The sequence below is a fragment of the Anas platyrhynchos genome, chromosome 2 (genome assembly GCF_047663525.1).
Source record: "Anas platyrhynchos isolate ZD024472 breed Pekin duck chromosome 2, IASCAAS_PekinDuck_T2T, whole genome shotgun sequence".
Lineage (NCBI taxonomy): Eukaryota > Metazoa > Chordata > Aves > Anseriformes > Anatidae > Anas > Anas platyrhynchos.
In genome coordinates this window covers 84,693,666-84,707,409 of record NC_092588.1, presented here as the reverse complement: position 1 = coordinate 84,707,409, position 13,744 = coordinate 84,693,666, and the positions used below count along the sequence as shown (strand labels likewise).

At 36.9% G+C, this 13,744-nt stretch overlaps 1 long non-coding RNA gene across 1 annotated transcript; it reads left to right on the top strand.

The window, feature by feature from the left end:
• Positions 1-3,013: 3,013 nt before the first annotated feature.
• On the top strand, positions 3,014-12,965 carry LOC140001733 (uncharacterized). Its single transcript, XR_011807244.1, has 3 exons — positions 3,014-3,166; positions 8,404-8,450; positions 12,139-12,965. It is a non-coding gene; the product is annotated as an uncharacterized lncRNA (long non-coding RNA).
• The last annotated feature ends 779 nt before the right edge of the window (positions 12,966-13,744 follow it).

The window sequence follows — 13,744 nt, the reverse complement described above, 5'->3', positions numbered from 1 at the left end:
TCTTCTTTTAAAAATGTACCTTTCATCTTCAGATACACAAAAATTATTTTCAAAGGCACTTGGCATGCAAAAATTCCCAGGATTCAATGCATGTTTAGTATTCAATTCATTACACCAATGCCTCTAAATTTGGTACACAGGATAATACTCATTTCTTAAATGAGTCAAGCTCCAGTGAAATTGAAAAGAGCTACATGTATTCATTTGCATCCAGAATGTAATGGATAATTTGAAGATGCTAGAATAACTTTGATGTGTTCAATATTACACAAAATTTGAAAGTTATTTTCTTTTTGCTATGCTTTATGGCCAACTACCATATTTTTCAGCAAGAAAATATGGAAGCAATCTATGCCATCAGATATACGGATATTTATTTGTAAACATCTAGCAGAAGCTGTTTGGCAGGAATATAGGCCAGGGTCAAATTTAAGGAGTCACTAACAAAACACATCCAGGCAAAATTGGACTGAACTTTCTTGTGCTCATAGAAGTAATAGTCCTTACTCACAAACAAATTTTAGTAAAGAAACTAAAAATATAAAGAGAATAAACAGGTTAAGATTGAATTACTAAATCATAAATATTTGTGGACTTCCACTCTGATGAGGAAACTGCTCATGCAGCTGGCTTTCCTGCCTTTTTGCAATCTCTTCTTCACTCACTCTTTGATTTACTGTAGACAACGTAGGCACAGTTCAAGTTGTTTCCGATTATGTCTTTTGTAACATTTAAAATATTTTAATTCTTTATTCCTGCTGTACTTCACTAGCCAGTCCCACAATAATCCCACTCTCTTAGCTGCCCTTGCTGTTCCTCACTCCTCCTTTCTCTGTTAGCTTTTATTCCTAATTAATTCAATCTTTCAATAGTTTATACTCTTCTAGTTGTTTACAAAATATAAGTAACACTGAGGACTTCTATATCCCTTATATATACATAAAGCTGTTAAACGGATTTTTCCACCTCTCAGATCACAGAAAACCTTTTAACAACTGTTTCTTGTTTACTTCATGCAGAGTGTTAAAGGAAGACCCCCAACACCCCTTTTCTTTTTGATTAACTCTTTTTACATTTTGCACTTGCAAATGAGTGTACTAGATAAGAGCAGTTGGTCCACCACAAAGCTTTTAGACTTAGTTAACCAATTTCTTTATATTATTAAGACTTCAAACTTTCTCTGCATGATGATCTCCTCCCCCTTTCTGTGACATTTTTCTTTTTGCAAACCGACATGTCTATCAAGAAATGAAAGCACCTAGCCCACAACCTACCCCAAATACACAATTATGTGATGTGCCAGCTCTTTCCTCTTGCTTCCCATCCCTCTGTTAGATATTGCTGTTCTCAATGTCCTTAAAGTTGCCTGGCATCCTAAAGATGAGGGAGATGTTTTTCTGCCACCAGGCCTGCATATAAAATATTGAAATTGAATAGCAAGAAATGTAATAGTGAAATTCAGGGCAGATAAGTTAAAATTTGACAGCAGCCAATAGTTTTTTCTCAGCTCCAAAACATTTATGATGCAAGGATTCTAAATGAATTACATGTGATTAAAACTACTTCATAACTATTTCAGTGATGAAGTTCTTTATGTCAAACACAACTTTTGAACAGAATTAGTTTCTAATTCTGAAACTCACATTGTTACAAAAGTATGAGTAAGCATGTTCCAAATTCCAGTATGAGTCTATAGTCTGCTGGTAATTGGACAAATGGATATTTTACTGTCATCTATGAATTCATGTATCTGTTTTCTTCTTCTTTTCCCTAAAGAGGTAGAAGTGTCTAACTTGATTTTTTTTTTCTGTTGAAGTAGCAAACTCTACCTGTTGTCTTAAAAATAACGAGGAAAAAAAAAGTATTTACAGTGTTTTATTTCAATGTATTCTAGTTGTATTATTATTAATGCAAAAGACAGACTAGCAGACATTTCTCTATGAGAGAAGACAAAAGAAAAAAAAACACACAAACAAAGAAAAAAAGCAGACTTCAGTTGTTTAAAAAGACTTTCTAGTTAGAAACTATTTTGGGAATAATTCTATTTTCCTTAATGACAATCATATACATTAAAAATTGACAGTATGGCAGAGTGCTCAGTAAAACTCGGCACAGTATGGCAGCGGAACATTTTGTGATCTTCTATCAATTTGAACCCTACTTTTATTCCGTACAGCTACTCCCAATACACAGTAACACAAAATTGGTACATTATGTTTGTTTGTACCTTTAATAAATAAAATTGTTATGGTATTTTTTCCTTCCAAGCAAATGAAAGGCCTCTGAAATTCAAGGTTTTGTTGGACTTCTAATGAAGAATGTCAGCTTTTGTAATTCATCAACATGCCACAGAGAATCAAATGGCTTTAAGATAAAATGCTTGAAATGAGTATCTGAAATCATGAGGTAATATTCAAGAAGCAATAATCAGTATTACCGTCTTATTGTAAGCTTGAAGGGTTATTTATTTATTTCTTTATTTTCTTGTATTGCTAGAGCTTTAAAACAAACTGTTTAAAGAAGGAAATAAGACAGACTAAGGAAAAAAACAGCAACAACAACAGCAAACAGCAGAATGCAGCAATTGGGGCAACATTTTCTGTGCTACCACATTGTTAAATCACATTTATCATCAATTAAACTTTACTTCTGTATACTTTATTTATTTCCTGCTGATAAACCTTACCAGCCTGATTTGGAGATAGGTACTGAACTGCCTTTTACTGTATTAGGAATTCCCTTGAGTGAAAATATGATGACTGATGTGGAGAAGCAGTAGCACTATTGAGGAAAATTTTGTTCTGTCCAGATCCCCTAATTTAAATGTATTATTAACATATTTATTAATACTCCAAATTATAAATGCTCCATGAGTTGAAGAAACTTAGAGTTTCTTACACATGGAGAATTTAGTTAACAGTTAATCAATGTTAAGAAGAAGGAAGGAGGAAAGGAGGGAGGAAGGAAGGGAGGGAGGAAGGAAGGGAGGGAGGAAGGGAGGAGAAATCAGAGGGGTAACAGCCCAATGTAGTTTCCTGGTTTCATACATCCTGTTTGCAAGATACTTCACATGAAATGTTTGTCCTCTTACTTTTCCAGAAAAATACGTGAGCTGGGACATGACAACTTGAGGAGCACAGTTAAAGAAACATACCAGCTTCAACAGGTACTTCACAAAAGAGGCATGGCTTCAGATGATTCCCTACTTAGAGTGTGGACAGAAAGCCAGATGTAGTCATGAAAGGAAAATGGAGATAAACCTGTCTTTTGAGAAAAGCAGAATTTGTATGCACATTTGATTTTAAAAGTTACCATTTAACTATCAGAATATTTTCTTAAATGGTGAGTTTTCACAAAGGAAATCAATGCACAAATATAACAATGCATATTTATGACACATAAGAAAGAGATATCCACATAATATTTTAAGTAAAAAAAGAGAAATAGAATATAGGGTACATTAAGTCTGTATAAAATATCGATCTATTTAGAAATAGTGAAATTCAATAAAATTAGAGTAAAACATGCCATAATTTAAAACATGCTTAGCACAACACTTAGCACAACATTCAATTCATCTGCATAAATCAACCTTAAGTTGACTCTGTAACAGGGGAGATAGAGAGGAGCAGTTAATTGCTCCTAACAAGGTAACCAAACTGTCTTCTATAAAAATTATTTTACTCCACTGCTGCTTACTGATTTGTACATTAGTAAAGGCATGTTCAATAACTTCTATTGTTTCTTTTACTGATAAAGTATCATAGATGTATTATACTCATTATGTTTAAATAATATTTTTAATTAATTGTAAGGCTCTTTACTTCATAACTGAAGATTTTGAAGTACTTTTACACCACCTCTTTCTTTGTTGTTACTCCTTTTGTCTACGGTTTATTTTTCTTCCTCTATTTTCCTTAAGCAACAAATGGTTATAAGTAGTACATAACATAAAATGTGAGTTTACAGTTGTAGAGATAATGCATAAACAAAAGGACAGGAAAACTATTATTTTTTAACTCATAATACAGCATGTTCTATTGCCTATATCACTACTAATGTTATACATAAATATGTAATTTTAAAATATGCAGTCCAATTTTCAAGATGAATGCAATTGCAAAAGAACTAATATCATCTCAAACTTAAGTGTTTTGCCTAAGCTAGTCAGCCAAGCTCCCCCTATCAACAATCAAGAAAAACAGGCATTTGTAGAGTATATATCTACCTTTTCCTACTGATTACTGAGCAAATCTATGTGCCAAAGTTAGAGGATGTTAATAGCAGCTTGTAGTTCTAATCCTCACTGAAAACAGATTTTTCTTTCAGTCAATATGGTTGACAAGTTTTCAAAACATGCTAATTTTACTAACATTTTGTACCTCTAGTAGGTAGTTCAAATAACCAAAGGCTATCAGAAATCTTTCTTTCTCTTTACCTACATACACACGAGAGAGACAGAGTAAAAAGTCTGTATATACATATGTATATACAAACACACATATAGGATGCCTACCTGTGGTAGGTGTTGAAGATGTGTTAGGAAAGCATACCAAAGTTTATTTTAATGTAGTGAATAAGTCTGTCTAACTATACATGTGTTTATTTATTTATCTATGTTTAATGATCTTGAAAGAACCCCAGGGCTTAAGTTACATTTGGGAAAAGAAAATGTGATTTGATTTTTTACATTGAGCTGGTTTTGATAAAAATAATAATAATAATAAAAAAAATAAAGAGAATAAGATGTGGATTAAAAGGCTTCAGAAATAATAAGACCTCTGAAAATTCTGCCAGTCTTAGCTTAAGTATCAATAAAATACCTATTTACACACTTGATATTTGCCAGAAAGAAATAAAACAACAACAACAACTAAAACCCCAACCTACAATAAAAATAAAAAATAAAAAATAAAACAATCCTTGGGACAAAAAATTTAGACATTTGCTTTCTCTCTCTTCTTTTGGAGAAGAAGAGTCTGAGAAATAATTGATTCATCCTCCTCTTATTGCCGGCTCTCCAGTTGTATTGATCTTCCTTGCCCTGAAGTTTTTCCTGGTGAGCAAACAACAGACACTTGACTTCCTGTCTCTTCTCTTTCCTACTATGAGTTTGTTCTGAATCCCTGGTGGGCTGAGACCTCCTATTGACTTTAGATGGGAAATCTTCTTATAAATGACTGCACAGGTGTGAACTAAAATTTTTCTGCTGGGTGACTCTCTGCCACCAACAATTTGTCTAATTATATGCCTTAGCCTCTCCCTCTACTGTCCAACAAGTATGTGCACTATCTCCAAAAGTCAACATAAAGCTGTCTGTAATTGTTCATTTGAATGGAGCATTCCCTTCTATCATTGCTTACCCTTAAAAATATATATATATATGTATATATACATATATATATATATATACTACAGCACAAAGTAGTCTGCAATATGTAAATTATTTTGTACAGGTAGAGCAGAGACTTTAGTGCCTCTTGTTTCCTATATTGCTTAAAGCAAAATATAAACTTGGATCTGCCTGTTACCATTATTTAGAAATTTTCTTCAAAACAAATTGAGAGATATGTAATTGCAAATTATTTTCTCTTTATCTTGAACAACACCAGAAATTTATGTAATTACTTATTTCACATCTGCGGTTACTTCAGGGCTGCTTAACATAGACTGTTTATAAGTAAAGACTATTCTAAAATAAAAGTTGTTTCTGGTAACATATTTATGTTCCTGTGAGATTAGATGTCACAGGTTTTTTTTTAGATGAAGAAGAAATAATGCAGTATTTCAATATTGCAAAGTCTGCATTTAGACAACTGGGAAAGTACAGAAAAGAAAAAGATACCAAGTTTGCTCCTGTTTGGCTCATAGAACTAGATATGCATCAAGATATGAACTTGATGTTACATACCAGGAAAGAGCAGAATCACCGTCATGTTTCTTTAAGGTTGCAAACAATCTGTTGGTCAAACTGTTTAGAAAAGTCTGGAAAGCTATGTAAGAAGTGGTTTATTTATACCAGGCCCACAGAGGTCATTGGCATAAGGCTGTTTACTCCTAGAGGTTATTGACTCTCAGAAATGCAACTGTGGCTTCTGTGTGGTGACAGAAGCATGAACTATTGCTTATTCCAAGTCAAAGCAAATCTATCCACCTAACATATTAACTACATCACAAGAGCAAGGTGCCTCACAACAGCAGTGGTAAACTAGCAGTGGTTTAAAAACATCTATTAACAGACTACTTTTAACAATACTCTGTTTACAATATGCCCTGTTATCTTCCTTTAGATATCAGGTGAAGAAAGCATTACAGATTGGTAAAACTGATCAAGTATGAAATTCCTATGAACTTAGAATTCCAGACTCAGATAACCCCAACTTTCAGAATATACAAATCCAAGGTTACCTCAATTTAATATTCCCTTCTGAATAATCTATTGTTATGATTATGGTTATATATGACTACTTGAAAGGCTATGTATTAGGAATTTTATAGTATGCCACTTAGAAATATGCATCATCAACCTCATCTTCAAATTTGGCTACACAAAGAGCTGTCCTGGGTCAGATTAAAGATCCATTTAGCCCAGTAACCTCTCTTTGATGCTGGACAATGGTATATGATTATCTAAAACTTATGAAAAATCAGAGTATGCATAGGTGGATCTTTTCCTTCCAGTAAGATGTGATGTAGTATCTTCCATCTATTAATTCCATGCATATTTTGTCCAGTTATTTTGGACGGCCATCCTTTTTATTCCTGCCCCTGGTCCTGAAATGTTAAGCTATTTCTTCAGATATAATTCTCTGCTAAAGACTTTGCCTTTATTGTTATCAAATAACAACCTATGGATTTAGAGTCCTGCTTCCAGACTAGCCAGATTTCTCTCACCTAGTTTTCATATTGTAGACCTGTACAAGGAGTCACTATTCACTTTTCTGGGTTTTACTAATTATAAGATTATTTCTACAGGAATAATAGATAAACAAATCATTATGAGATTTTTGATGAGAGAATGCTTTTCTGTATCATCCTTCCAGGTTTGTTTGTAATTTACTGGTCCAGACACTCCTGTACAACAGCTAACTTGTTCTATATTATCAGCATAATTATTTTGCAAAAGGCTGTCATAGATCATGAAAAAAATTTCTTATACCATCAGCTCTTTAGTCCAATCTGAGGTACTAGAAGATGCCATAACTAAAAGAAATGTACACAGGTGAGCTTAAAATTCTCTCTTTCAGCCTATTTTAGCTATAAAACTTTTGAAGTAATGAGAGGAAAATATGAAACTTGAAACTTGGTGTAAAATTGAAGAAACAGAGGCATATAAATAAGTTGAGATACAGGAATATTTCTGCAAAAAGACTTATTTTATGACTTCTGTAGGCCTGCTTATTTTTAAAAACATTTTATGGCCATTCTTAAATAGTAGAGATGACAACAAGAGCTGTATATAAATACATGGAATGGAGAAAGACATTTAGCTGCTTCTGTCACATTCCATTTTGGGTCAAAGATTTCCTGAAAGTAATATCTTGTCCCTAGACAAAGAGATTATTTTCTGAACATAGCATATGTATTATTAAATTTAGGTTTTCCTTAGAAGTTCCTGATGAAAATTAAATTAATTCTTATGATGAGATCATAGATGGCAACAGGCCATCTTTGTACTGTAATTTTTTTTATTTTTTTTCCCCCTCATATCCACAATCATTTTTAAATACCTCACAAGAAAGAGAGAAACTTAAAAAGTCAAAACAGTATTTCTGAGTTTTAAAGTGGATGTTTTGATAGAGTCTTTGTGGAAAGTCTCATACAGTCAGTCCAGCAGTTTTGGGAGTCCTTTTTGGTAAGTGCTGAGATCAAATTACCTTTGCAATTTGATTGCACTTCCTTCAAGGTGGATTGAAGCTTTCAATTTGAGGTTCAGGGAACTGCGACCTGAATTCTGAAAGTAATTTAAAGAAACTAGATTAGATAAAGACAAATCAAGAAGTTACGCACTGCAGGTAAAGGTATAAGTATTAAAAGACAGTATTAGCTTTCCTTTGATATTTATCATCAGAGATTTTCAATACAAATTAATTATCTAAACAAAAATATTGTTTTTTTTCTTATCTATTCAGATATGAAAATGATTTTAAGATAATTTTAAACATTTCTTACATTTATTACTTCAGTGAAAATAGATTATTTAGAAAAGCAAATAAATAAACACCTTTAAGATATCAAAATGTAATTTAGAAAATGTGTAGAAGTTTGGGGTGTAGGTTTACTGAATTTCTATCAAAAAAAGAATCCAAAAGAAGGTGGAAATGGTTAGTTACATTATTCATGAAACTGACAACAAAATGTTGTGAAAAGTTTTAAACACATTTTATAATAATTATGTTTCAGATAAAGACTGCACTTGAATCAAGACCTGATGCCTTGCCTTGGTCAAAGTAAGCACTTCACTATACCACATGCTCTCAGGCAAAACAAATCTGCTACTGTCCCTGACCCTGCCTATGCCAAAACTGGAGTGCTGCAATGACTGGCTATAAGCTCTTCAGAAGGGACAGGCAGCACAGAAGGGGCGGTGGTGTGGCTCTCTATATTAGAGAATCTTTTGATGTTGTGGAACTCAAGGCTGGGAATGACAAGGTTGAGTCCCTGTGGGTTAGGATCAGCGGGAAGGCCAACAAGTCTAGCATCCTGGTCGGGGTCTGTTATAGACTGCTGAACCAGGATGAGGAGACGGATGAGGAGTTCTACAGGCAGCTGACATAAGTTGCAAAATCATCGGTGCTTGTTCTCATGGGGGACTTCAACTTCCCTGACATTTCCTGGAAGCACAACACAGCCCAGAGAAAGCAGTCTAGGAGGTTTCTGGAGAGCGTGGAAGATAGCTTCCTGACGCAGCTGGTTAGTGAGCCTACCAGGGGTGGTGCCCTGCTAGACCTTCTCTTCACAAACAGAAAAGGACTGGTGGAGGATGTGGTTGTCAGGAGCTGTCTTGGGCAGAGTGACCACGAAATGGTGGAGTTCTCTATTCTTGGTGAGGCCAGGAAGGGGACCAGTAAAACCGCTGTATTGGACTTCCGGAGGGTTGACTTTGAGATGCCCAAGACACTGGTTGGTAGAGTCCCTTGGGAGGCAGTTCTGAAGGGCAGAGGAGTCCAGGAAGTCTGGGCGCTCTTCAAGAAGGAAATCTTAATGGTGCAGGAACGGTCTGTCCCCACATGCCCAAAGATGAGCCGGCGTGGAAGAAGACCAGCCTGGCTCAACAGAGAGTTGCAGCTTGAGCTTAGGAGAAAAAAGAGGGTTTATAATCTTTGGAAAAGAGGGCAAGCCACTAGGGAGGGCAATAAGGATGTTGCGAGGCTGTGCAGGGACAAAATTAGACAGGCCAAAGCTCATCTGGAGCTCAATCTGGCTACTGCTGTTAAAGACAACAAAAAATGTTTTTATAAATACATCAACGCAAAATGGAGGACTAAGGAGAATCTCCATCCTTTACTGGATGCAGGGGGAAACTTAGTTACAAAAGATGAGGAAAAGGTGGAGGTGCTTAATGCCTTCTTCGCCTCAGTCTTTAGCAGCAAAACCAGTTGTTCTCAGGACACCCAGTACCCTGAGCTGGTGAAAGGGGATGGGGAGCAGAATGTGGCCCTCTCCATCCATGAGGAAATGGTTGGCAATCTGCTACAGCACTTGGATGTGTGCAAGTCGATGGGGCCAGATGGGATCCACCCGAGGGTACTGAGAGAACTGGCGGAGGAGCTGGCCAAGCCGCTTTCCATCATTTATCAACAGTCCTGGCTCTCGGGGGAGGTCCCAGTTGACTGGAGGCTAGCAAACATGATGCCCATCTACAAAAAGAGCTGGAGGACAGACCCGGGTAACTATAGGCCTGTCTGTTTGACCTCAGTGCCAGGGAAGCTCATGGAACTGATTATTTGGAGTGTCATCACGCGGCACTTACAGGGCAAGCAGGCGATCAGGCCCACTCAGCATGGGTTTATGAAAGGCGGGTCCTGCTTGACGAACCTGATCTCCTTCTATGACCAAGTGACACGCTGGGTGGATGAGGGAAAGGCTGTGGATGTGGTCTACCTTGACTTCAGCAAGGCTTTTGACACCGTTTCCCACAGCATTCTCCTCAAGAAACTGTCTGCTCATGGCTTGGACTGGCGTACACTTCGTTGGGTTAGAAACTGGCTGGATAGCTGGGCCCAAAGAGTCGTGGTGAATGGAGTCAAGTTCAGTTGGACGCCAGTCACTAGTGGCGTTCCCCAGGGCTCAGTACTGGGGCCAGTCCTCCTTAATATCTTCGATGATCTGGATGAGGGCATTGAGTGCACTCTCAGTAAGTTTGCAGATGACACCAAGTTAGGTGCGTGTGTCAATCTGCTTGAGGGTAGGAAGGCTCTGCAGGAGGATCTGGATAGGCTGCACCGATGGGCTGAGGTCAACTGCATGAAGTTCAACAAGGCCAAGTGCCGGGTCATGCAGCTGGGTCGCAATAACCTCAAGCAGAGCTACAGGCTGGGAGATGAGTGGTTGGAGAGCTGCCAGGCAGAGAAGGACCTGGGAGTATTGGTTGATAGTCGGCTGAATATGAGCCAGCAGTGTGCTCAGGTGGCCAAGAAGGCCAATGGCATCCTGGCTTGTATCAGAAACAGTGTGGCCAGCAGGGCTAGGGAAGTGATTGTCCCCCTGTACTCGGCTCTGGTGAGGCCGCACCTCGAGTACTGTGTTCAGTTTTGGGCCCCTCGCTACAAGAAGGACATCGAGGTGCTTGAGCGGGTCCAGAGAAGGGCGACAAAGCTGGTGAGGGGTCTGGAGAACAAGTCCTACGAGGAGCGGCTGAGGGAGCTGGGCTTGTTCAGCCTGGAGAAAAGGAGGCTCAGGGGTGACCTTATTGATCTTGATAAGTAAATTAAAGGAGGCTGTAGAGAGGTGGGGGTTGGCCTGTTCTCCCACGTGCCTGGTGACAGGATGAGGGGGAATGGGCTAAAGTTGTGCCAGGGGTGTTTTAGGCTGGATGTTAGGAAGAACTTCTTTACCGAAAGGGTTGTTAGGCATTGGAACAGGCTGCCCAGGGAAGTGGTGGAGTCACCATCCCTGGAGGTGTTTAAAAGATGTTTAGAAGTAGAGCTTAGTGATATGGTTTAGTGGGGACTGTTAGTGTTAGGTTAGAGGTTGGACTCGATGATCTTGAGGTCTCTTCCAACCTAGAAATTCTGTGTGATTCTGTGAAAACCCCAATAAGCTTAGATTTGACTTCTGCCAGCAGTAGTTTTCACCATTTGGACTTCTCTTACACATCTGTTCCCTCCCCTTTTCTTTTACCAGTCTGTGGGAAGAGAACTTAGCTCAAAACCTGGGAAAATTAGAATCTCTTTCCTTCAGGTCACCAGAATAATGCTCATTGCTGTTGTTCAAATCTATTACAATGATTGTAAGTCAAATTAAAAAATAGAATTTTAGGTCTTCATCTCAATATATTATGTATATAGGGCTTCAATTTTGTTACCTTCACATATATATTCATAGACAGGTAATACACATTTTGACTGTTACATCCCCATACCATATGGCAAACAGCAGTGGATGCAGCCCGCCACCACTCTGGACTGGTCCAAAAATGTGAAGATGAAAAACCTTTTTCCACTGTTTTGGTAAATCCATGCCTAATGTAACTTTGTAAATATACAAATAAAGTAAGGGAAAGTTGTGGAAAAAAACAAACAAACAAACAAACAAAAAAAAACAAAAAAAACCACAGAAGTGAGAAGATACAACAGACTCAGTCTTGACACCATCTCTGTATTACTCTTATGCTGAGATTAATACACTGGTGTTTCAAGCTTTTTGCTCCAACATCAGATGAACTGAGATGAAAACAGTGCTGTAACATACGAGAACAGATGCCAGCAGTTAGCTTAATACTTATTTCTTTTTGACTTTTTCACTATTTTCACTTTATTGGAATTTCTTTGACCTTGTCTTATTGTTCTCTACGGGTAGGTTAGTGATATGGCATGTGCATCTAAAGCATGGTATCTGGGATTAATCTGTTGCTCTACAGTACAAATAACTGTCATGTGATGCACTTCACTGGTTTTATGATGTTTCTCCCTGCAGGCTACTCTGAAATGGTACAGATTACCTTGATGCTTCCGAAAGGCAGCTCAGTGCAGGACACCACTTTCTAAGAGTCTCTGTTATGCTGCTCATCGGTCATGCTGAGAAAAATCGATCTGTTTATGCACTGCCCTTTTGCTCTTAACCTAGTCTGAAGGAAGGAAAAACATGCAACCTATGGATTACTAGCTAATAATAATTTTTTTTTTTTTTTTTTTTTAAAGCTAACAAAAGGCTGAAATAAAAATGCTATCTCTTTCTGAATTATACTGGAAGTTAGGAAAACAGAAGACAAGGTATATACTTTTGTAACCAGCTATTAATTACACATACAAATAGTTCCAATGTATTTACAAGCACACATATCAAAGGCAGAAATGGATAAAGTTATAATATTTTAACAAAGAATTTTAACTTCATTTGAACCCAAAGTGTTATACAATGCTTAAACTATGCTTGGAAAAATGCAAATCATGCATAAACTGATACATTTTTTACCTGTAATAATTTATTCAGAAAAAAGTTTCATAAAGTAGTGTGCACAGACAAAAAAAAACATTCTAAATAATAATGTGATTGCCTTTGTATATCATCTCTGTGTCTATGGAAGTGAGGAAATTTTTTCACCAATAGTCTTCCCTTTAATTATTCCCCATGGGTAAATACTGCTTCTGGTAAGAATAGAGATATGCAACTTCAGATGTTTGTTTCTACTTGTGTACACATATGCATATGTGTCTTTTGATGCTTCTATAAGATTCAATACATGTAGGAAATAAATGGCTATGTATCTCTCTCATAGTATCTGATATAGAGAAATGTTAGTATTTCTATTCTATAAACTGAGCTGAAGGACTGGCAATTAAATGTCATGCTTGAAAAAGTGATTATGTTGATGAAACAGTGGTAATGTAAAGACTTAAATCATTGGAACTGCTTTTCTCTTTATTTACCTGAAGTCTGGTACAAGTAAATAACTGAGCCTTCTTTTCAACATTTTTTTCTTCCCTTTTCTAAAAAGATAGTTGTAATTTATCATTTGTCTCTGCCACTAAGGAATGGAATAAAATGTCTCAGTTCACAAAGACTTAATACCATCCATACAAAACAGGCGTACATGAGTAGTTGCAAAACCTGCTACTGAAATTTAATATAACTAAAATTTTCACTGCTACATGGAATGCACATGGATCTGAGAAGACTTTAAAATACAGTATTGGAGCTAGACAGTTAGATCTACATGTATGTAAAAATAAAATAAACCTCCAACAGACTGTGTATGAAACCAAGTACTGAAAAAGGTCAAAAAGCAGGACTTACTATATGTAGTTTAGTTTCAACAATCAGGGCACATTTTGGGTACTGTAATAACATACTCTTTCAAACACTAGTTCTCTTAGTAGCACCTTCAGCTTCTAGCACATGTATATGTCATTCTTTCTGGCTCTAGTTTATGAAACTGTCAGTTCCTAACCTAAAGTTTCTTAATTCCACTAGTAGGCAGAACTAACTACCTGCTCTACCTCCTCTTCAGTCAGAAAGGTGCTGGTCTTTTTTCTCAGACGCCATCTGATAGGACACAAAGAAATGGCCTCAAGTTGCACCA